The sequence below is a fragment of the Stegodyphus dumicola genome, chromosome 4 (assembly GCF_044657685.1).
Source record: "Stegodyphus dumicola isolate Sdum_Otavi_A_Nest chromosome 4, ASM4465768v1".
Classification (NCBI taxonomy): domain Eukaryota; kingdom Metazoa; phylum Arthropoda; class Arachnida; order Araneae; family Eresidae; genus Stegodyphus; species Stegodyphus dumicola.
In genome coordinates, this window is record NC_140771.1 from 120,012,537 (window position 1) to 120,038,468 (window position 25,932).

At 36.0% G+C, this 25,932-nt stretch overlaps 1 protein-coding gene across 3 annotated transcripts in view; it reads left to right on the forward strand.

Moving 5' to 3' along the window:
* Positions 1-25,932, forward strand: part of LOC118187094 (rab GTPase-binding effector protein 1-like) — a 223,199-nt gene that overhangs the window by 49,712 nt on the left and 147,555 nt on the right. The window lies entirely within an intron of this gene.

The window sequence follows — 25,932 nt, forward strand, 5'->3', positions numbered from 1 at the left end:
TAGTTGTATTTTTCTATTTTGTTAAACCGCCGGGTCGGCTTAGTTTGTGAGCGTCAAGTGAACGCAGCTGTATTTCTAAAGTGGAATAAAAAGGGGTTTAAACCCTTCTTACGAGTTTGTGTAATTTACAGTTCAAAGCAGTCACTACTACTGTTGCTGACAGGTTGGGGCCTCGCAACATTATACCCTAAACAAAATTACTGGTTATCGTTTCGGAAACAAAATTCAATACTTGTCCATAGTAAGACCAATTTGTGAAAGATTTTTTGCCAAACTGCAACTCATTGTGTAAGGAAGAAAATTTCCAAAAGCCATTTTGAAATTTTTAATAATATGACTAATAATCATAAGATACTACTTTTTGATCAGTAAAATGGGTTGTTTGAACTAACTAAGAAAAAACTTTAAATTGCATCAGTATTATAACGAGCTAATAAATTTTAAATCACAAAATACAGTGAACCGTCTGCAAGACAGCCAGACACAGCTGCTATAAAATTTTTTCTATGGAAGTGGTTTTCTTAGGGAGGGGATAATTGATGCCTATGTTATTTATGTTGTTAAATTACCACTTTTGTCATCCTGGTACTGTTCTCTGTCTATACATTTTGAATCTGAAATAATGCATTCAGCACAGCATGCACACTGCGTGTAAGGAAAGAGAAGCAACAGAAAGAAACTGGAGAGTATGGCTTAATGATAAAAACCAAATCCTTAATACCACTATTGACAGAAAGAGGCAAAAATGCAAATAAGAAGCAAATTTCCTTAAAAGCTAACAATGAAGAGGAATTAAAATTATAATCAATGGTTAAAACCATGGGATTTTTATTGATATAAAACATCAAATGCCAAATGAAGTGGTGTCCCCCCTCCAGTATAATTTTTTGATGTGGAGAAATGGAAAACATGATTTTTTTAATTAGCAATCGTAGGCAATGCAGAATTTATGAATTTCTTTTCTTTGAACATAATTTGTGTTGTTCAGTACAAAATTTAGGTCACGCATCTCTGCTGTTTGGAGGAAACTTAAAAAAGAACTCTGTAACATAATTAAAAAAAAAAAAAAAAAAAATACGGGACATTAAAATAAATAAAAATTCAGATTCTTTTCTTGTGTTCTAACATATGCAATTATTACTTCAGTAGATTCTAATATTTATTTTATAATCATGCATTATTACTACTTAGGCAACAATACAGACATATATATAAATTTTCGCTATTTTTTACTGTCATTACATGCACAATTGCTGTTTTTTTATTAACAAGAGAATTGAACAAAGCATATCAATACTTTTGTATCAGCAATATGATTAAGTTTCTGTTTATTAAGTCTTTTAAAGTTCTCAAGATGAATTAATTCGAATAATGGAAATAATTGACTGTAGCATAGAGATTTATTCATATTGCGTCCACTCTCGTATACAGGAAGAAAAAAAAATAAATATGAAGAGCGGCCCTTATCAATTCCGCAAAATTTTCCATATACAACTTTACCACAATTCCGCATAAAACGTAAACAAAGTATCGAGATTTTGTAATCGATTAAAAATCGCAAAGCTATCAGCTATTCGTCATCGATGGGGAAAGGAAAGTCTGGGCCATCTGAAAAAGCTGCGACCTTAAAAATCAACTGGATAAAAGGACACACCGGATAGAAAGGCAACAAACGAGCGGATGAACTAGCTAAGACCACAGCTCTCAAACCAGAAATTGACAAGGAAGTTCCGCTTTCCGCAGAAGTTGCAAAAAGGCTTCTCAAGATGATATTCCAAGAGACATGGTCATCACGATGGCAAGAAGAAGAGACAGGAAGATTTACTTACAACATCTTCCCAACACCTACTCTCAAGAGGCTCAAATGCAACCGACTCTTCCTCCAGGCCTGTACCAACCACGGAAAATTCCCAGCGTATTACAAACGATTCCTCAGACGGGACGTCAACTGTTCTTGCGGTTTTCGCGGGGAAGACGCGGACGCACTTCATTACCTGTTCTCCTGCCCTCTGACAGAGCACCTTCGACAGCAGCTCTTTCCTTCCGACTCCATCACATATCCTGTGAATAGAATGTTCACTTACTATTACTGCAACAAGGACATCTTAGAGATAATGAAGCAAGTGAATGAAAATAATTATATCCAAGAAACTAAAGATTAATGTAAAATGTACAAAGGCGGCCTAACCGTCATATTGCTAGCAATGACTAGGATGACTTCCTAACCCTGATGTTCCATTAATTTAGTTTGGCGGAACATGCTAAGTAAAGTGACCATATCTCTTCTGCTTCCAAATAAGGCTAGTGTCTCTACAGTGGCGCCCGAATTAAAAGGGTGATGGATGATGATTCTCCACACCCAGGACTTGGCGATTGAGTCCCCTAAAAACCCCAGTCGCCTTATAAAGTATTTCTCCCGCTTTCTTGGCATGCCTTTGTGGTGTGGTGGTCTGCACGCTGGGCGCTCATTCCAGAGCTCCGTGGTTCGATTCCCAGCGAGGGCAGTGCTCATTTTTCATCTCTCCTGCTTCCAAATAACCTAATGTCTCTACAGTACTTGTGATGGCTCTTGTATGAAACACCTATTTGATATTCCTCTGAAGGACAAAGAGAAGTCGCATCGTGTCTTTGCTGTACGTTCTAATTGCAAAAATGATATCATACAAGTATAAAGATTGATGATTGGCTGGAAGTCCTGCAGTACAAAATTATTTTTGAAGCCCAGGCAATGTACGAATTGTTTGTCTTTTGGGCACACAAAGAAGTATTGTAGATCAGAGATCTACTGCGTAAGATGTTCTGGTACTCATAAGAGTACAGACCGTAACGAAGATATTAGAAAATGCGTTAATTGCATTTATTCGAATAAATTCTGTCCTTTTTTTATAAGCGAGATTAGCTTTATTAAGGAATATTTGGATATTGCAATGCATTTAAGAAATTAAATGTTTGAGTGTTTTGGGTTCCTTTATATATGCTTTTATTAAGTTTTTATTTGAATTGTACTTTAGTGATTTTAATTACTTTTACTGCTTTTAACATGCATATATTGACCATAAATTTCAACCACTTCGCTCTGGCAGCGGCTCAGCTCCCTCTTTTGGATAAAATAATTGGATTAAATCCATATATTGTTTGCTTACAAGAGCCATATTTGATTAAAGGCCGATTAGCATACAGACTCTTAGATTGGAGGATAATTAACTGTTCCAAATGGTCGCTCGGTTATAATAGTATTTAACAAAAATATAGAGTTTATTTTGACTGTTGAGTCGCATGAAATTATTAGAATTACAGTTATGAATAAACAACTTATAAGCATATTCTCGGTATATTTTTCTCCGGCAGAAAATATTTCAAACACCTGTTGAATTTGGGAGAAAGGTGTAAAAACTTTGATAGTTTTTTAATCTTTGGAAATTTCAATTCCCGCCACTTTAGTTGGGGAGCTCCAGGAAATGATGCCAAAGGACTATTGGTATATGATTTTGTTGTAGCAAATAATATGTATGTTATTAAGTAATGAAGACTCTCTACCTATCTTTATGTCGACAAACGGTTGTGGATGGACAGGCCTGGTGATAGCTTCACCAGGTTTGGGCTATAATAATACTAATTTGAGAGTGTTGGAGGAAGATACTTTTAGTGACCTTAGATACATACTCTATATTGATGAGTTCGTTTTTGCGGAAAATGTGATTCTAAGATTTACAAGGAACTGTCAGAAGATTGAAAGATTTAGCCGAGGTCTAAAAGGAAAAATGAACTGTTTTTGTAAACGACTTCAGGAAATTAATGATGGTTTGGAATATGAAAACTTTATAATGGATTTTGTGGGTGATGAGAGAAAGTGCCTATAAAAGACTATGTGTTAAACAGAAGGAAAAAGAAGATATAAGCTTGTGGACTTCTTTTTTCGAAAGAAATAGTCTAAGAGCTATTAGGAAAAGATCCCAAGTAAAGGGAATTGGGAAAGATGAAGAAATGAGGAGAAAGATCGAGTATGAAAGAGATTAGGCTCTATTCAAACGCTTAATTGAAAAGACAAGATATGAGGCAGGTGACAGGTGACGGAGGACGGGGACGCCTGGTGTTTAACGGAGGTAAACAGGCATATGTCCCACGCCCTCCCCTATATAGATACAAGAACTCCCTGGCGCACCGGGAGTTACTGAGCCTTCATGAAAAAGTTTACATGGCCATACAAGGGCTATTCCAGTTTGACATTGGTTCTGTACAGATTCTTATGTTAATGGTTGACCTGGGTGTTCATAGGCCATAATGCATACATGAAACATAACATTACATACATGATATATGACATGACATTAAACTTATACATAATACTTGCATGAATTAGTACATACATACTTTACACTTCACATGACATTAGACTACACATACATAATGCATGACATTAATCTACACTTATTAGAGTTATAACCTGACTGTATACTACGTTAAGCTAATTGTATTGCGAACTTGCTAAGTTACTTTATAACTGGATTACTTATAGTTTACATTATTGCTATTACTTCTTAAATAACATTATGCTATATAACAAGATAGGCACACATACTTTGCCTTATAATCATATATGCGTTACTTAAAATAATACACATGGGGCACGCGTTACACGCGCTAATGACTACATTACCGATTACGTTATGTTAAAAGTACACATAGTACGACGTATTACACTCATTGATTAAATTACTTACATTACGCTATTACTTACATTACTTACACTACACAGTTACTTATACACTTACATATTTACAATTTTAGACATAACACCTGCTAAGTTACAATAGAGACATAGAATTATTGCGCTGTGTATGCTATTATTCCTATGTTGGTTGGCAGACATCCTGCCCTAGAGCGCTCAGCTGCTGTATAATTTTACATATATTTCTTATCGCAGGTGCGTGTTTGATGATGAACCTCTTGTAAGGTACTATATCCGTAGTGGGATATGGTAGGTGATGGCTCGTCGTGAGGCTACAGTTGAACACGTAGTGGTCGGGGGAGCCAATTTCCCCACACACACACGCTTCTGTCATGGAAATAGCACGCTTATAAAAGAAGGTGGGAAAAGGGCCATGCCCCGTGATATAGTTTACTAAAGGGGGTATGGCCTGTAAGCGTTCTTTATCTACTACAGGGTAGAACTCGAAAGTCTTTCTGCAGGTATCTCCATTCTCCCATTCGTGTTGCCATTGTTTATTCCCTATGTCTCTTAGTTGTCTTTTTAAAAATGACGGCGGGATTAGGGCTGAGACAGCCTGTGCATTATTGTTGATTGCTGCCTCATTGGCCAGTTGATCTGCCATCTCATTGCCTGCGATCCCAGAGTGGCCTCTTACCCATTTTAGCTTGATGTTAGATTGCTGGTTGCTATGCAATGTCTGTTGGATTTGCAGGATTATGGGAGATGTGTGAGGATGATTCTTTAATGCCTGCAGCACTGACATGCTGTCTGTGCAGATTTCTGTTCGTGCAAGTTGTATGTCATGTGCTTACTGTATTGCCGCTTCAATTGCTATGGCCTCCGCCTGGAAGATACTATTGTGAGCTGGAAGATGACCTTTTCATTGACTGCGAAGTGTACCATGCTCATAATAAGCATAAGCACAAACCACTCCGTTATCATGTTTGGAGCCATCTGTGTAGAATTGCGAGGCGACTGGTACATCCTCTATTCGCGGCGTAGATCTCTTTGCTATTTTGACGTGTATGCCCGAGTTTTTATGTGCTGGGTGTACGTGCTGTGTGCTGCCTGGTGTTTCGTACTGCAGCGTGCTGAAGACTGTGGTGTCGAGTGCAGCATTCTCCTTTAATCTTATTCCCCGCTCATATATTGCTTCTAACTTGGCCCTGATGTGAAGGGGTGTGAGCCCGGTAAGCACAAGTGCTGCATTTGTCGCGGTTGTTCTATATGCCTTGTTAATGTTGAGAGCAAAAGGTCTTTGAATTGCTGACAGGGCTTTTATTTTACGGCTGCCCATTGGTAGTGCCCAAATAGCTGAGACATAGAGTACAATCCTTTCTGCAACCGTCAAGTAGAGCAGTTTTTGAATGTAAGGGTTCTGCCCCCAGTTTTGTCCCCGAAACTGCCTGGCTTTCTTTGCAATGTTGGCTGTTCTGACTTTGACTTCTTGTAGATGTGGTAGCCAGGTCAAGCCTTGGTCCCACGTGACTCCAAGAAATTTCAACGTTTTGGTGATTTTCAAGTTTCTGCCCGTTAGCTTAATACAAGGTCGTCTCGTGGGGTTTGTACCTGGACGCGGTATGACCATGGCCGTAGATTTCTGGGCTGAGATAACGAGTTTCAGCTTTTGGCAGGTGTCATAGAATTTGGAGCAAGTGGCGGAGCCGTTCCTCTCCAGTTCGTCTCGCGTACGGCCAGTAACTAGTAGTGCCGCATCATCGGCATACGCCACTACTTTGGTGTGGTCAGGCCAATTGAGTTGCAGTAGCGCATTGAACGTAATTATCCAAAGCAGGGGCCCCGCGCAAGAGCCTTGTGGGCAGCCCCTCTCCTGCTTCTTTGTATAGACACCACTATTGTTTGCGATTATGAGACTTCTTGAGTCCAGATAATCGTTGAAGATGTTATATGGATTCCTGGGGCACTTTGCCTCCCTGAGGGCCTGCTTGATTGCAGGCCACCAGAGGGAGTCAAAGGCACTCTGAAAATCTAGTGATATAAATGCCGTGTGCCGGTTATTGGCTCTATTATCGTTAATGTGGCTTCTGATCTTATCTAGAGCGTGTACTGTAGAGAGGCCAGTTCTGAACCCATATTGGTTATTGCTAAGGAATTTGGTACGGTGAAGGTGGTACTTTAGCCTATTCACCAGAAGTTTCTCGTAAACTTTCCCCAGCGCAGACAATAAACATATCGGTCTGTAGGAGCTGGGGTCTTCTGGTGATTTATTCTTTTTAAGAAAGAATACGACTTGGCCCTTTTTGAAGGCCGATGGAAATATCTGCTGTCTTAGCAATTTATTAAAGAAGGCCTTGAAGTATGTTGGCCAGGCAGTGTATGCGACCCTGATGATTGCATAGTCCAGTCCGTCAGGGCCTGGCGCTTTCTTGAGCGGAAGATATTTGAAGACTTGCTTAGGAAAAGTTTAACAAATCATAGTAGATTTCCGGAGTATCTCAGTACATTTGGTATACTGGTATAGGAAAATACATTATGCTTCGCTTGTAATTCGTCTGGCTCCGCAGGGCGCTTAGCGTTTGAATGTAAATTAACGGAAAGTGTACAAATGAAAATTAAAAATTTTAAAAATATAAGCTATAATAAATTACGGAATTTTGCCAAAGAGATTGTAGAGAATTATCAACGGTAAACGGAGTGCAAGTGGTCTTTTATATAATCAAAATTGTAGTTGTAGTAACTAAAAATTGTCTTTTATTGTATTTTTATTTGCATTTTAGTGATCTTAGAATTTTATAGATTTGATTTGGAGTTTTTACTTATAATTTTATTCATTTTGACTTATTCAGATACTAATTTTATGCCTTGTGATTTTTTAATTCTATATGTTCTTTTTTTTTTTTTTTTTTTTTTTTTAAACTTGATATGTATTAATTGTGTGTTTATAGTTTGTGTATTAATGTTGTGGTTGTGCTTGAGTTTGGTTTTGTGGTGGGATTCCTTATTTTGTGGTGAACTTAGAGGCGAACTTATCATTTGTAACCTTGTAGGGTTTATATTTATTTTAACTAACATTTATTTTAAGTTTAAACTATCTTTCCTGTCAAGCCTTACTTTCCCCTGGAATTGCCAATGCCAGAGTATGTAAAGTTTTAGAAGAACGCGCAAAGTATTCAAAATAGTCAGCGGAAGTATTCTGAGTTAAATAGAAGGGAAACGAGTTCGAAAGTGCGCTTTCTTGCTTCACGAGCGTGGAGGTCGCTTGGTAGAAATTGAAGAACCACGCGTTTCGGCCTGTGTGCTTGCCTCGGTAGATAATTAAATCTTTCAACGTAATATTCAGAAGTTTGCTGAATTGTCAGCGGTATCTTAGAACGTGGTTAGGTTAGTTACGTTTTAGAGAGCCTCGTAGGTAGTACTTGTTATTATTCATTTTTAGTTTCTTATTTTTATTTTACCGCCGGGTCGGCGTAGTTTGTGAGCGTCAAGAGCACGCATCTGTAATTTCTAAAGTTGAATAAAAAGGGATTTAAACCCTTCTCAAGACTTTGTGTACTTTCTAGTTCATAGCAGTCACCACTATTGTTGCGTGCAGGTTGGGAGCGCGCCACATTACAACCTTATAACTTAGAGTACAGACACTTATGAAAACATTCAAGCAATATTATATTCATTGTTAATATATTCGTTCAGAATTACTTATACTTCATAAATCGGTTAAAACAGAAAACTCAATCAGAAATATGATGAATTCATCGACTGTCTTCCGAATCCTTCAGTATAGTAATTTATTAGCAGTTTTCCCATGAATATATATATATATATATATATATTTGCACTTTAAGAATTTTACAACCTTTTATGAATCTTCTGGAAATCTTAATAGTTAAAAATATGACAAAATGTCTCAAAATTTGGGAAAGAACAAACTGATAAGTGGTATAATTCAAACAGATAATAAAAATATATTTGACTGCTAAAACCATGTTTGTTTGTTATCTTAACATTACACTTTATTTATGGGGTACCCTGAATACTGCTTTTTCCTATTTCGTTTGGCAACCAGTTCGAAATAGAGGAAGCTGGGTAAACATTTAGAAGTGTCTGATACGCGAAAGAAACGGCGCTTCAGCTTGACTTACTAGTCTCGATGCTGTGCATGCTATACCACTACCTTCAATATGAATTAACAGGAATTATTTATTAATCTCTTTCGTCATCGAAAGAGCAAATGAAGACTGTGGTAATTATAGAAAAAATACGAAAAGAATGAATTGTCCAAATTACTGAAGAAAGGTGGAGAAATGACAATTTTTTTGCTAATTTTTATTTCTCGTTCATTTGTTGTAACATTTCCTGTTTTATATGTCATTTCGTATAATCTCGCTCTCTCTCTGTGTATATTTACATACATATAGAGCCTCTCTGTAAAAGTTTCTATGCTGCCTTTACTTTTGCAATCGTTGGTCTTAGACATTTGTTTACAAAAATATTTTAAATGATGCAAATATTCTTATTAAACCATTTTTAAATTAAAAAATAAAGAAATTTTGTAAATATTGGGAAACAATTTTTTTTATAAATTCTCTTGAACCTTCTTTGGAATTCTCTTGAATATTTAGTAAACGTTTTCTTTATTTAAAGAATATAACACAAAACGTTTGATTTAATAACTCCAAAAATTGATCAAAGTATTTAATTTTAAACTTTGTTATTTTTATAGATTTTATTTAATATCAGGAAACTATAATTTGGGGGTCAAACTCTCGTTGATGTGTCGATTAAAATTAAGTTAAAAAATTTGAGGTTGATTTCCTTTCCTATTTCTTCTGTATTATTTCTATCTTATTCTATCGATTTATCTGTTTCTATTCAGTGATATTCCTTTGTGATTTATTGATGTGCAACATTCTTTAATTTATAGTTTTGCAACATTTGGTACATAGAAAGTATTTTCACAGAAGTAACTTGTAAGTTTTCAGATGCTGAAAATACATAAAAATATTCATTTTCAAGTTTATTGCTTTATGTTCATAATGTAATAGTTATACGAAAATTTCATTGGCCTACCACTATTTTCTATTCATACTCAATAAGAACTCGTGAATAAGAACTTCTTTTGGAAAAAAATTCGTAGGTACACCCATAAAATGATTACTTGTAGCAACCGCAACGTCTGGCCAGAAACTGCAACATGAAACTGTGACATATAGCGAAAGTTAGCTTGGTATCCACGTTTTGTATATGTTACCGTGAAAGATTGAAATTGGAGAATGTCGACTTTCACCGGAGAATGTCAACATTCACCAAATACGTCGGTGAAAGATCGAATATTTCTTTACATTCTTGTACATTCGGACCCTCGCCGGTGTATGTCGACAATCACAGATATGCTCTGGTGTAGGTCGAAAAGAGAGGAGTATATGTACACTCTGCTATTCCAAAAGAAGTGTTTTACAAATAAATGCAGTCGTAAAAGCAAGGGCCTCTCGTGCAATTCAAAGTGTCATAATAGTTTAAGTTGTTGCAATAAATAAGATTTGAATCACATAATTTGGTAAGTTTATAACTTCTATTATTTTCCTTTCTCATTTTGAATGTACTGTGTGTTTTAAGTTCTTATATTCTTAAGTTCTTATTCTGAGTCTCAAGTGCGTTTTTTTGCGAATGAATTACGGAGAAGGAAATATAATATTCTTATATGTTCAACATTTACCATTAGTACATGGTGAATGTCGACATTCACCGGTTAAGTCAGAAATAAGAGTATTTGGAAAATATTTCGGACATACATCAAGCGACTATGTGAATGTTGACATTCACCGGTGAAAGTCGACATTCTCCAGATTTCGGTGTTTCACCGTAACATATACATTGCAAACGCTGCAAATAATTTCGTTGCGAATGTGATAGAGCTTCTAACGATAAGCAAATCTGGAGCATATTTTGCTGAGTATACGTTTCAGTTATTTGATGAACTGTTATTTGACGTTCACCAGTATAACAAGAAAATTAGGAATGGCTTTGATCCAAAATAATTACTGAATCATTATAGAGAAAACTATTATTGTGGTAATTTCATATCATCTACAGCTGCATGCACATTTAATTTTAGAGTCAATTTAATGAGGCAAATGTACCTTTACAGTTCCCCTCTTTTTTTTTATTTAAATCAGGAATGACCTTGCTTGTTGAGATTATCATCACAATCTGCAAGCTTATACCTGGCAGACAGCATTATGTTTACTCTTGTTGCTGTTCAAACAAAACAAAACAAAACAAAAAAAAATTTTTTTTTTTGCTCGCAAATATATATGATGAACCAAATATAGAATTTTTCATTCATTTTTTCAGAAAATTTCTTGAAAAATGGAGATTTTTCAGAAGATAAACCTTTATAAAAGTCAACTAATGTCACAACATTAAACATTTCTTCCACAGTGTGATCTGACTACATGTTAATAAGACCAAAATGGAAGAGACAATTAATGTTTAGTATTTCGCCAAGGATAAGAGAAGACAGAAGTTGAATTGGGAATTGAATATTATAGGAATATTATTCTTGAATTTGTATATTATAGGCTTTAAGAATTTGATTTTTGATGTCGAATAACTTTAACATTTAAGTGTTATGCAGCTAAAGCAGGTTTGATATCGCCAGTGTGACAGTCAATGCGAAGTTCTCTAATAATTACATTAGCGGATTAATCAGAGTTGTATTATCCAAGAAGAATTCTGCATATTTGTTAACGATTATATTTGTGGGTTATTAAGCAAGTTGAAATCACTTATCGAGTTACGAATAATGCTAAGATACTTATCATGATTTTTACAGATAAATTCAACATAATTTTTATCTTTGATTCCACGTTTTATTCTGTAGGATGGACAGAATCGGTTTTAACCATTAAGCGTGATTAAATATAGGAGCCTGTAAGGATCTTAAGTTTTACTAACGTTTATTTTATTTTAAATCTTTACTATCACTTCTTATTTTCGACTTCCGGCCAGAATTAAAAGCTTTAACTTATTTATGCAAATCTGTCTGGCGAACGCCAAGTACTTAAGTTGTGGCTTTTTGCCAAGCGAGAGAGAGGAAGGAGTTAGTAGAAGCAGGCCGCTTGCCTTAGCAGTTTTACTCGGTTGCTGGATGCCTTCCAGGCCAGAGGTTTAATCCTCTTGATAATTTTTAAACGTATTGTAGTGTTAACAGTTCTCTGTACTACATACGGTTTCCTGTTAATATACGGCCAATCTTCCACGTAGGCCCTTGTTTATTATTCCAAGGTTAAGTTAGAGTTTAGTTAATATTTTTATATTCTTAAGTTCAGACCACAAATGGTTGGTCTCTGTATTCCGAAGTCCGGAAATTATTGTGAAGAGTGAAAAATAAAGGGTTTCGTATACCCTTCCTGTGTATCTTGTCTACTTCCCACATTTATTGAACATAGCTTTAGTAAGCTCCCTCTTCCGAGTTAGGTCTTTGCATGTTCCCAAAGCAAGTAAGGCGGAACATTGAACCTGATAGTGGCGCCCGACGCAGAAGAATAACCATGGCCGACTTTCAACAAGAACCTGTGCTGCCTGCAGAAGCGGCTCAGAATCCAGAAATGCCAGCTGCCGCCCTGGAAGGATTTGGTTACATCGTCCATAACATGCGCGCAGCTATGAAACCAGAAGCAACATTTAATGGAAACTCACCGGTAACCAGTGTTTTGGAAAAACTAGATGACCACTTCATGATGTATCCCGTGCAGGAGTTCCAAAAAGTCACCTTAGCTACCAGCGCTTTGAGGGGCCAAGCGCTTAATTGGTTCAAATGTATAGGCAGAAGTCTCTTGGGTCAAGCAGGAAGTCCCACCTATACTTACGAAAATTTCAAGACTGCCCTAGTAAAAGCCTTCCCTGTCTTAAGGGATCGTGCGAAATTAGAAGCGGAACTTTTCAGCATATACCAGAAACCAATTGAAAATCTCTCAAGCTTTATTTTAAGAAAAATTCACGTCTTCAAACTCTTGTATGGAAAACGTCCGGATCCTGAGATAATTCAAGTGATTTTGCCGAGGTTACTTCCCCAAGTACAAGACTTTATTGAATTAAGGAATCCGACTACACTGGAAAAGTTATTTGAGCTAGCAATCCAGTTTGAAAGTCGAAGAACGGCGGACATTGAAAAAAGACGCCAATATCAACAACGAAACCAATTTGGTGAGCCAAGACCACAGGAAAGTCAAGCACACGGCTACGGAAACAAAGCGAATCAGTGGGCAAGGAAACCCGAGCATCAAAAACAGCCGGCGAACGTCGACAGTTCAATAGCAATCCAGGAAAAAAGTCTCAAGGCCAGTGGAAAAAGAAGGAAAGCATGGAAAGAAAAAAGGATTTAAACTAAAACGGATTTCTGCTGACGGGAGGGTGCGGAAATCCGAAGGCCAAGAAAACCCCTCTTCCTTCAAGTTAAATACAGTAATGGTGAAAAATTTGACTCTTCCGAAGGTTGAAGTGTTGGTGAATAACATCCCAGCCACCGCACTCCTGGATACAGGCGCGTAGTGTTCCTGTGTGGCCGAAGATTTTTTTGGGAAGTATTTTCGGAAATACCGCATATATAATTCGGATAATACGACAGTGTTAGCTGCGCAGTGAGAAAGATGTAAGTGCATAGGTAAATTACCGCTATACGTTCGTATCAAGGACGAACAAGTAAAAATTGTTTTTTATAGTAAAGAATCTGCAAGCACATATCATCTTAGGAATAGATTTTCTTTCAGAGGCAGAAGCAACGCTGGATTTTAATGAAGCGTCCCTTAAGCTGACGATGAAACCAGTTCGAGAAGAAAAAACGGAACCGCCAATGTTAAACCTTGACCTCCTGCCTAAGGAAGAGTAACAAAGAATCCGACAAGTGGTAAGTGAATTTGCTTCGTTATTTAGTGATATTCCAGGATTTACTCAAGTTACTAACCATAGTATCGACACCGGAGATTCATTGCCAGTTCGCCACAAAGCATACCGGTATGATAAGAATAAAGAAAAAATTATAGAATGGCACATTAGCGATATGCTACGTAAAAAGATCATAACGCCCATCTCAAGTAGTTATGCTAGCCCGGTGGTTTTATGTAAGAAAAACAATGACTATCCATTAACACATCCAAAAAAGTGGCGTTTCGCGATTGACTATCGTAAATTAAACTTCATAACTAAATATCCGGTATATCCGTTACCTATTATTGAAGAAATTCTAAGGAACATAACGTCTACCAAATATATGACGACTTTAGACTTAACGACTGGTTATTTTCAAATAGGGGTTAGACCGGAGGACGTGCCTAAGACTGGTTTTATAACCAAGTCTGGCACTTATGCATTCCTGCGAATGCCGTTTGGCCTTTCAGGCGCCCCAGCAACATTTCAGCGATGCATGGACATTGTGTTAAGACCTGTTCTTGGAAAGTCCACATTTATCTATTTAGATGATATCATTATTACTAGTGGTAATCTCGACCAACATATACAGGATTTAAGACAGGTGTTTTCTTTATTAAATGAGGCCGGTCTAAAAGTTAATGTCGAAAAGTGCAAATTTGCAGCCCCTGAATTAAAATATTTAGGTTACAAAATATCGCAAAAAGGGATCGAGACAGATGAATCAAAAATAATCGCTGTACAAAAGTATCCGACTCCAAACACGGCAAAGAAGCTCTCTTCTTTTCTAGGACTTTGTTCATATTATAGGTCCTTTATAAAAGATTTTGCGGCTATCGCTGAGCCATTGTTAAAATTAAAAAGGAAAAAGGCAAGATTCTCGTGGACTGCCGAAGCCAATAGTGCTTTCGAAAAATTAAAACAAGCATTAACGCAAGCCACTGTGTTGAAATTTCCTGAAAAGGATGAAAATTTTGAAATTTCAGCGGATGCTTCGGATTATGCGGTAGGAGCGGTACTTTCGCAAAATCAGCAGCCCGTGGCATTTTTTAGCCGAACTTTAAATCAAACACAAAGAAACTATTCCGCGACCGAGAGAGAGGCACTTGCAGTTCTGTTAGCAGTGCAAAAGTTCCGAGTCTATTTTGGAAAGGCGCCGATAACAGTATATTCTGATCATGCGGCGGTAACTAGATTGTACTCAGGGAAAAATTTATCCCCAAGGTTAATAAGATGGGCACTCAAGCTGCAAGAATATAATCTGGTAATCAAGCATACCCCCGGAAAGGAAAATATCGTAGCAGATGCCCTATCACGAATTAAATTAGACGAACAGGGTAATACCGTAAAAGTTGCAATGCTGACAGCGTGTACAATAAATTCCCAAGAAACTGTAATAACCGAACTGGGTAAGGATCCTGAGTTTGGAAGTATTTATGAGTATTTGAAGGATCCTGAAAATTTTAGCCACCAAGATATTGTGGCGATAAGAAATAGGGCGGCCCATTACGAACTAATAGATGGTCTATTATTCTACACAAAAACTACGAATTCCAACAACGAATTTCGACCTGTTATCCCAGCTAGTCTTAGATTAAATATCCTGCAAGAGCTCCATGACAGCCCTTTAGCTTCTCATGCTGGTATTCGAAAAACTATCCAACGCGTACGCGAGGCAGTCTACTTTCCTGAACTGCAAAAGTTAACAAGGGCGTATGTCCAGTCCTGCCCAACATGTCAAGCCGTTAATTATATTAATTTCCGCCCGGCCGGGTTTCTAAATAGTATTAAATCGGAATTTCCAAATGAAATAATCGGCATCGATTTATTGGGCCCTTTCCCAAAAAGTCAGTTAAATAAAAATCGCTATCTCCTTGTTATGGTTGATCATTTTAGTAAATGGACCGAAATTGTTCCCTTAAAACGAGCCTCCGCGAAATTAGTTACTGATTCTATTTTAAATAAATATATTTTAAAATACGGGTCGCCCCTAAAAGTTATATCGGATAATGGTCCTCAATTTGTAAGTAATATATTTGAAGACATGTGTCAAAAACTGGGCATACGTAATTTAAAAATGGTCCCGTATCGGCCGCAATCAAATATAGCGGAACGGGTCAACAGAAATATAGTGAAAATTATCCGTAGTTATGTTAAAAATTTTCATAAAAGCTGGAATAACTATGTCAATGAATTTGCTTTCGCCCTTAGGACCGCAAAACATGATACAACGGGCAAAACTCCTGCTGAGTTATTTCTAGGCAGAAAGGTTATAACACCGTTAGATAAACTATTTTATGTGCAACAAAGAGCCCCAGAATTTAAAATGGGTGATATAGAAAAACTTATTAAAGAATCAAAAAAGAACACTGAAGTAGCACAAAGAAAACAGAAGCTCTATTATGATATGAAACGACGGGGAGTAACTTATAAGGTAGGAGATGAAGTATTAAAAATTAAGCATTTACTTTCTTCAGCACTAGAAGATAAAACCACCAAATTTTTTCCACGATTTGAAGGCCCATATGTCATAGAAAAAATAACTTACGCTGTAGTGGTGTTAAAAGCCAGGAATGGTGAAACATGCTCCGCAAACATTGACCAGATAAAACCCTACTATGACCGTAATAAAATGCTCCAGAGGTGGAACAACGACAAGCACAAGGACAAGCCATTAGGAGGCAGGAGCAATTGAAAAGAAAGTTTCCCCGTTGGAAAATTGAAGGTAACAAGAAAAAGAAGCCGTTCCACAGACCACAAAAGAGAGCGCACGACCACCCCCAGAATAAAGAAGGGAGAAGTACGACGAATGCAAAGAGAGCCAGGAGAAATAACGGCAACTATAACCCGGCTTCCAAACGGAAGATCTACTCATCGGACAGGACTCTACGCAGCAAATGTCGCCGAATTGCAGAAGGACCACCAGCGGCGGAGGAAAAGATACAAGGAAAATTTGAACGGCCAGCAACGAGATCTAAGCAGGAACGAGAGAGAAGTGTCCCGGCTCCGCCAAGACCAGCGGCCATCAAACGGCCAAGACCACAGGCAGAGGCGAAAAAGAAGGTATTAAAGGGTGACCGAACTGGAAGGAAAAGAAAGCTCCTAGAGGAAGGAACTGAAGGGCGAGCCTTCACAAGAAGGAGGATAAATCAAACACGAATCTTCGCTACCTTCCAGGACTGGGCAGAGAAAAGAATGTCCGAATATCACAAAGATACGTAAAATTTTATGTTACGTTGCAAACTTACGTTAATCTTTCATTCTTACTGCAAGTGGCAGATTTCAAGAAGTTTTACCTCATGTGAGGTCTACCTTTATCGCCAAAAAGGCGAGAAATGAGTTGTTACCTATTTTGGTATTATGTTTTTCAATTACTCGCGAGTAAAACTAAAGTCTATGTATAATAGGAATGTGTAAATACTTGAATATTGTAAAAGTTATTGTATAAATTTTATTTAAAACATTCTGGCAAGAAAGAAGTTTTAGTCTGAAAGACTTTTTGAAATGTAGTATTTCAATGTAGAAGAATTGGCACTTGCTTGGAAAAGAATAGAAGTTAACAATGTACTACTAATGTATGTTTTAAATTGCGTAAAATTAACGGCATGTTAATATGTTCTTATATACAATGTGAACTGTTATTTTAAATGTTAAGAAATACTGTGATATGGTAAAAGTGAAAGTAATGCCAAAAATTTTAAACTTATTCGTGTGACTGAAAAAAAAGGGAAAAGTATTGTGAATATGTGTTAAAGGTTGAATGAATGTAGTTAGGCTCTCTGACGCTACACTTCAGAGTTAGCCACTTTCAGAATAGTACCTCAGGGTTTAGAGATGAAGATAAGGTGTGTTACGAGGTCTTGTTATGTTGAATTTTAACACGTTAGTGTTTTGATTGTAGGCGGCAGTGTTGAACACTAATACATAAACACATTCGTGTTCGGTGTTTTCTTTTACAACACATGTCAGAGAGCACGGGGAGAGATAATTAAAATAAAGTCATAAATGAAATAAGAATGTTAGGAGAAATATAAATATTCATGTTACTTGCCATTTAATTGTGTAACATTTCATTAAACTAGTTTTCCTTCCAGATCTCTGGAAGGAACCAGATTTCAACTAAAAGCTCCTGTTTAGATGCAGTACAGATGAAAAGTAATTGTCCATGGAGCTGATAATGTAAAAACAAATCTTTTTTAAATTTCTAGTTTCTAGTGAGAAATATTTGTAAAAGATTGGCCTCGCGTTAGATTCTAGAGCTAAAAGTTTTCAACAAGGTCGTTTTAGACCTCAGTTTCAAACTAATTAACTCTGGCGGGAAGTATGTAAGGATCTTAAGTTTTTACTAACGTTTATTTTATTTTAAATCTTTACTATCACTTATTTTCTACTTCCGGCCAGAATTAAAAGCTTTAACTTATTTATGCAAATTTGTCTGGCGAACGCCAAGTACTTAAGTTGTGGCTTTTTGCCAAGCGAGAGAGAGGAAGGAGTTAGTAGAAGCAGGCCGCTTGCCTTAGCAGTTTTACTCGGTTGCTGGTTGCCTTCCAGGCCAGAGGTTTAATCCTCTTGATAATTTTTAAACATATTGTAGTGTCAACAGTTCTCTGTACTACATACGGCTTCCTGTTAATATACGGCCAATCTTCCACGTAGGCCCTTGTTTATTATTCCAAGGTTAAGTTAGAGTTTAGTTAACATTTTTATATTCTTACGTTCAGACCACAAGTGGTTGGTCTCTGTATTCCGAAGTCCGGAAATTATTGTGAAGAGTGAAAAATTAAGGGTTTCGTATACCCTTCCTGTGTATCTTGTCTACTTCCCACATTTATTTATTTATTTACCATCAGATGAGCAGCTGCACCGCCTTTAAGACATTCAGCTTTTGCGCTCAACTGATGGAATCATCTACCAACTGTGTTGTTATGTAAAATACAATAAAATTTTAGAATTTTGATAATTACATAATAAAAATAAAATATCAAGAAATAAATATATAAATAATACAATAAATAAAAGTTAAAAATTTAGAATAAGATAAATACAATGTTGTTATATATGAAGTCAAATAAAGTATCAGAATTTTGAGAATTATATAATAAAAATTGAAGAAATTAAATATATAAAAACATAATACCTAAAGAAATATGAAAGTAAATGAAACGTAAATAGATAAGTAAATACTTAAGAAGATCATTACAAATTTTGAAAATGAACAACATAATGTATAAGAATAGTAGAGGCTGAGAATGTAAGATATGTAAAGAGTAAAGTATTTCATAATGGAGAATGAAGAGCAGTAATTGAATAAAAGTTGATGAGAAATAGTATTTGAATGAATTAGGATGACCTGAATGAAAAGTTCGTGGAAATTCTTGATAGAGAGTCATTCTTGAGTAAAAGACTTGACTAAAAATCTTGAGTTGAGACTTTATTAATATATTAAGGAGATGGAGTTAGAAAATATCCTTAAATTCTTGATCGAGCTTGAGAGATCTTGAAGGTTTAAATAAAGATAGTCTTGAGTGAAAGCATTAAAATGAGGTAGTAGAAAGAATGGCATATTAAGTAAGGTAAATGAACAAAGAATAATGATTTCAAGTTCCTTTAAGATTATCGATGTTTGCGGAGATATAATTTATTATATTATGAAGATTATTTCTGAGAATATTACTTTTTAATAACTGTTGATTCCCACATTTATTGAACATAGCTTTAGTAAGCTCCCTGTTCCGAGTCAGGTCTTTGCATGTTCCCAAAGCAAGTAAGGCGGAACATTGAACCTGATAAGCCGACCAGACGGTAAAGTGGTTAGCAACGCTAACTGCCGTACCGAAGGGCCCGGGCTCGAATCCCGGAGAAGGCATGGCTATTTGTAAATGTATAGTGTCTGTGCGGCATCGGGACACTCTCAGTTCAAAGTCCTCTCGAGAGGGTGAAGTAGTGGAAGAGGATAGGGAGATCCTCCGACCCTCCCTTCCCGGTGTGTTCTCTTTCAAAACGGTAGGAATTGAGCAAAGTTAGACTCTCAGTTGTATTGTGCTAAGGCTTTGGTCAACGACAGACTCAATCTAGCATTCCTTGTTGCGATAATAATTCGCAGGCTTGTTCTGCTTTAGACAAAAGAGATTTGTAGCAACAACAATAACGTAGAAACAATTTTTCACATGGTGGTTGAGAACGGAATCATTCATATGTTCTGGGAGAGCAAAGCCATTTAAAGGCAAATATTTATTTCTAGTGGAGAAATAAGGGGTACTTTTAGTTTTAACATGTTTAGCAGTTTTCAGAGGCGAGACAACTCATCTGGTGTTCTGCGGCTAATTCGTAGTTCAACTTGGTACGTGCTAAACAACGAAATATACAAGGAACTGAATTGTTCACAACTCAGAAGCATATACTAGAAGCGAACTGAGAAATTCCATGAAAAATCCTGCTTAGTTAAAAGCGATTGTATTAAAGATTATAAGAATATGTTTCCAAAATCAATGCAATATGTAACGCTGAAGAAAAATTCTGAATCTAATTTTGCCTTAATAGGTAGCAATATTAGTTTTCTGCTTGCTTTCTATTAATTTTTACTTGATATTTAGGCATTTTTGAATAGAATTGAATAGAATAGAATATTGTGCAGAATAGAATAAAATTAGCAATAGAATTTTGTGCTTTGTGAAACTTCCTACAGTATAGAGACTTTAATAAACATTGTCATGAACTGCCAAAATTTGGAAATTTAAAATTTTTTTTTCGACAGGGATAATGCCTACATAGGCTCCTTGATAATTGCACCATTCCACTCAGATTTAAGTAAACTGACGAGCTGCTGTTTTGAGATTTTAGAGTCTAAATGCTCTTGACTAACGATTCAGTCATATTTCGAAGGAGAACACAAGAGTTTAAAAAAATAAAAATAGCCCATTTACGAAATAAACAGCACTTATCGTGATTTATACTAGCTAAATAAATTTTCCAGTTACAAAATATCCGCATGTGTGCTACATTTCCAATCTGGATGTAATTTTCTTCAAAGGAAATGACTACTTTTTCTCCTTCATTATAAGATCTTCCATGGGTTAATTGAAAATAGTGTTGAAAGGTCAGATCGGATTTTATCAAGTTATTGTTCGCAAATGACAGCTACATCGTAATTCTTATTATTTCAAATAGAGAAGTCTATATCAGGCGCATGTTTTCCAGTAAAAGGTTGATCCATTTGAGAGAGGAATCGTCTCGAGTAAAAACCTGATCACAGGTTCTGTCAGTCGCGGCAGAAAGGGTGACTCATTAAAACAAGTAAGAGAGAGCAGGTCTGTCTTTCTCAGCACCTTCATCCATGAGATCTGAAGGTAAGATGGGTATTAAGGACTTTAAATAATGTAAATTTAAATAATAAAATTCAAGCAATTTTAACTCTTTAACTGCTTAAAGCGTCTTTAAACGTTTTCCGAGGTCTCTTCATAAGGTATTTCTCCCACTCTTCTAACGTCCTTCGTGGTGTACTGGTTCTGCACGCTCAGCCGGTATTCCAGAGTTCCGTGGTTCGATTCCCGGCGAAGGCGGTTGCTAATTTTTCATCTTTCTGGCTTCCAAAAAATCCTAATGTCTCTACATCTTTAAAAATGCTTTTGAAACGTCTACACGAAGATCAAACTTGACCAAAAATACTTAAGACGTGTTCAGTCGATGCGCTGTGGTCTTCTTTCTCCTGCGTTTCTGCACGCGGCTGTCATAAAGCTCTTTATTAGGGTGTGAAGTCTATGTGAATACAACACTTTACGGAAAAGTCTTAAGAGTGAAGTATCGTTGTCAGATAGCAGATATGTATTTTCCTTCTGGCGGTTGCAAGCTTGTAAATGAGGGTATATGACTTTAACATTTACAGCAGTTTGTCTTGTGCTACTTTATACTAATGAAAGTCAAATAGAATAGCTCGTTGTTAATAAGCTACCAAAATTTTAGTAGAAACAGAAAAAATTAGAATTTCAATGGAAGACGTACTTTTTAATAAATCATAAACTTTTTTGAATTAAAAGTTGATTACAATTTCTGATTTGTTAAGAACAGGCAAAAATATAAAATGTTTCAACTAGCTTTTTTGTTTGCCCTCGTATTTCAAAAGCGGGTGGTTTTGATGGTATATCCTTCTTTGTTGTATTTTGAAATCTTAAAAATGTGTTTTTAACATGCCTGAGTTTTGTACTCGTATGTGTGATTGTTTGTTCTCCTTAAACGGAAACTTACATGTAAAAATTTCTTCAATGTCGAAAACTTCAATTAAATCGAAGAAATTAATATGTGAAATTTATAGAAATTTATGCTTTGAAAATTTTATTATTAAGATTCGAAATACAACTCAGTTTTAATATCTGGGGAGAAAATTCCCGTTTCTTGAAATTTTTTTAGAAAGAACAGTGTAAAATCCTTTAAAATTAATGGAGAGCATAAGCTAAGAAAAACAGTTATGGTATGTAAGGGTTAGAAACTCTGCGAGAAACAAATTACAGTCAAAAGAACATTTTGTCACTAGAAAAGAAATTAATATCCCTTTAAATATCAAAGCTGATAATTGTAGCATGAATGAATGTTATTGAGTTCTGAACTTAGTTAATCCTTTGGTACGTAATAATTGTGTCTTCGCGATTAGTTTTCAAATATTTTTGGTATAGATGCTACAAAAGGCTGCCAGCGACCAAGTAGTAAAATCGCTGAACACTGATAGTTTGAAGGGGGCTTAAATCCTGGCAAAAGGGCTGGCTGCATAGCAGTTTTCGGGGATTTTTCTGTTCACTTTTAACGTGAATATGAGCCAATTTCATTGAAAAAGGTCACTCATGGAGACGTACCTTGACTACGAGACCTCGCTGGGGATTAAGTTTGGTTTAGTTTGGTTTGTTAGATTGTGGCGAAGCATGCGAAGGCAATCTACATATAAAAAGGTCTGCTTTCGTCAAACACTTTCTGAAGGAAACTGTCTTGTACCCAGGTTAACCACGAAAAACATGTATTCTGTGAGCCCGTTCACAAGAATTTGAATCCAAGTCAATTACCAGTGTATCAAGAGATAGTCTTTATGTATTTTGCCATAAGTTAAATTAAATAAATAAACGGTATCATGAAAGTAACTTTATGCCATTGAAATGGCAATAACTTCTTATTATATCAGGTTACCATTTTTCGTCCAGTATGAGATTTCTATCTTTTATCGGATAGCCTACCAGCAATTGAGCGGAAAAATCGCTCCACACTGGTAACTCGATCCGGGGTTCGAAATCCGGCGAATGAGCTGGTTGCATGGACGCTTCCGTGTTTCTTCTCATGTGCAGTGTGTGCGTACGATTTAATTTCCCCTAGGAAGTCCTCCACGAAAGTATTCCTCCCTTTCAGTAAATAACCCTCAAGTGCTTGGCCACGATCAAATCGCGTAACATACTTCGTGATCATTATCGCGTAACATGCTTCAAACATTTTTCTGCTGAAAAGTGTAATTACCAAAATTGGCCCCATTAAATGGAATGTGTTGTTTCTTTTTTTTTTTTTTTTTTTTTTTTTTTTTTTTTGTCTTCTATAACAATATTCTCTTTTTCAGAATCTGAATCATCAATAAAATATTTTTAATGATGTGCTTCCATTTTTCATTTAATTAAAAAACTAAGTTAAGCAACAAATTCCGTAACTTTTAGAAAAAAATTACTGTCTTTGAAATAAAGAAAGTGCCTTCTAGTTGGCACATATATTTGTTTACTTCTAGTTGTTGTTCTAGTTGTTCTATTTGTTGAACTTCTAGTTGGCACATATATTTGTTTAGAGAAAACTGTATATATATATAATACTGATTTTGCCGCTAGACATTCTCATCGAAATATATTACTCTATATAGAATTAATATAAGTTCCGTTTAGTGTTTGAATTTATTAGTATTATTACAGTTATACAGATATGCATTTGTTTTCTGTATTACGATTCAGAGAAATGAACTTATAAGACCTTTTTGTGTGAGGTTTGATTAGCAGACAGTTCTTGTTTTCGATCTTATGATGAGTACCAGTTGCTACAATAACAATTCGAAATTATAAGATTATGATTGACATATGTTTCACTGTTAATTTCTTTTGGTGCTGTCTAATTAGAAAAGGAATTAAACTGTCCATCTTTATCTTTTGGTTATTGCAGACACAACGTAAGTCAACTTAAATTATCACTAGTTTTAATATTTGATAATTTCCGGCAGGCAAATGTTTTTACCACCATTCACATTTTTACTACACTAACCAAGTCACTTACCTTAGGGTCAGCAAGTCACTCAATCTCACGAATTCGCTGACATGGATTCCAGACATTACATATGTTATCAATAAGTTTCGAGTACGTAAAGCTGAACTCTTTCCCTTAATTCCTCGAAATAGCGTTCTGTGAACTGATAACAAGTTACTCCGTTATAAATCTATTCTACTTCCTATGTTATGTTAAATACATATATTTGAAGTCATTTTTGAATCTCATTCCTTTGGTAACACTGCTGGCAATAACAAGAATGGGAATTCCCCGTGTTGTAAAAGGGGATTGCATATAGTATATAGTATATTGCTGCGTACGTACGGGTTCGTTGGAATTGAATGCACAAGTCCGATGAAAAATGGACAAACTTTATTATTATCACAACAAAAATGCTTAAATTTAATCAGATATTCGTTCAGTATTACAATATCTCACAGTAGTTATCTTGTAACTACTCAAATGTTCAAGAGAACTGAATTCAAAACCGCTAGAGAAAGCTAATCCGCGAATTCTCTACAGTCAACAAGAGCAGTTTTCTAAACAAACTCTTAAAACAACAACAAACTAACTACAATAACGAATTGAGAGGTTTTCATGCCGCTTATATAAGCATTTCAAATGCGTGATAATTTTTTGAAACTTTCTCGAAAGAGGTATTTATTTATTAAATGTTAAATACACGTGCTCTTGTATTTTTAATTTTCCAGCTTATCTTTCCTTTAAATATTCGTCACGCGCTGCACTATACGGGAAATAAAATAATTTTATTTATAATTTTATTAACCTTAACTATTTGAATACCAAATCCGTAACACTGCCCCCTTCCCAAGGACTGCACGTCCCGGGCAGTACAATCTCTGGACAGGAAGCCAAACTTAGGCATAAATGCAATAACTAAAAGGAAGTTTCACATTCAACATCCCTTACAGTAATGAGATAATTTTACTTTTTCGCATATGCCATATTGACATATTTTATCCGTTCAAATATTCAAGAGGATAACTATAACTCTATTTTAGCTGATCATAGAATAGTCAGAAACGAATAATAGAATATATGGAAATAGACGATAGAAATGGATCTTTACGTAGATCTTGTGAGGTTGTTATATTGCGTTTTAACTGACTGCTTATAAATACATGTAGATAACATAACTTTAAGAATATCAAATTTATGTATAGAAATATTGCTTTAGATTAACTATAGAATGAATATTACAAATGTTTTTCAGAAAGACAATTTAAGACGGAAATTATTATGCGATATTCATTTTAAAACAATACTTTCCTCCTTAAAGTTATATGGTATTTTTTCCCTCCTTTCTGATTGCCCTCTTGGTGTAATGTAGTGCATTCGGCTTATATTCGAGAGGTCCAAGGTTCGAGTCCCGGCTAGGGCTTTGCTCATTTTTTTATGTGTCTCCTCCACGAACAACCTAATGTTCTACAGTGTCGTCCGAACTAAAAAAAAAAGGGGGAGGGATGATGATTCTTCACCACCAGGATTTGGCAGTTGGGTCTCCTAATCTCCAGTCGGCCTTTAAAAGGCGGAGTATATAAGGTATTTTCTAACTTCTCACTGCATCCTTCGTGGTATGATACTCTCAGCGCGTATTCGAGAGGTCCAGGTTCGAATCCCGGCGAAGGCATTGCTCATTTTTCACGTCCTTAGCATCAAAAAAACCTAATCACTCTACGAATTGTCTTTCTGAAAACAATATCTGGTTTCATATATAATATCTTACAAAAGGTATTTAAAGAAAATTTAATTTGATACGGACATCACATGACTTTCTTGTACACCAAATAAATTAAACACATTTTTTGCTAAACTTCATTTAACCTATTTCGTTTGAAAATAAAATAGGCTCTTCCATTTCAAAATGCCCATTTGGAACTGCCGATGGCAATAAAAAGGGAGGTGCACAACTAGATGTTATAGCAATCGCATACAGAAACTTTCAACATTTTACGGTTTACCGTTTTTGAGTTATGCGATATACATGAATACATACGTACGAACACACGTCGCGCTAAAACTAGTCATAAGTTCCAAACATA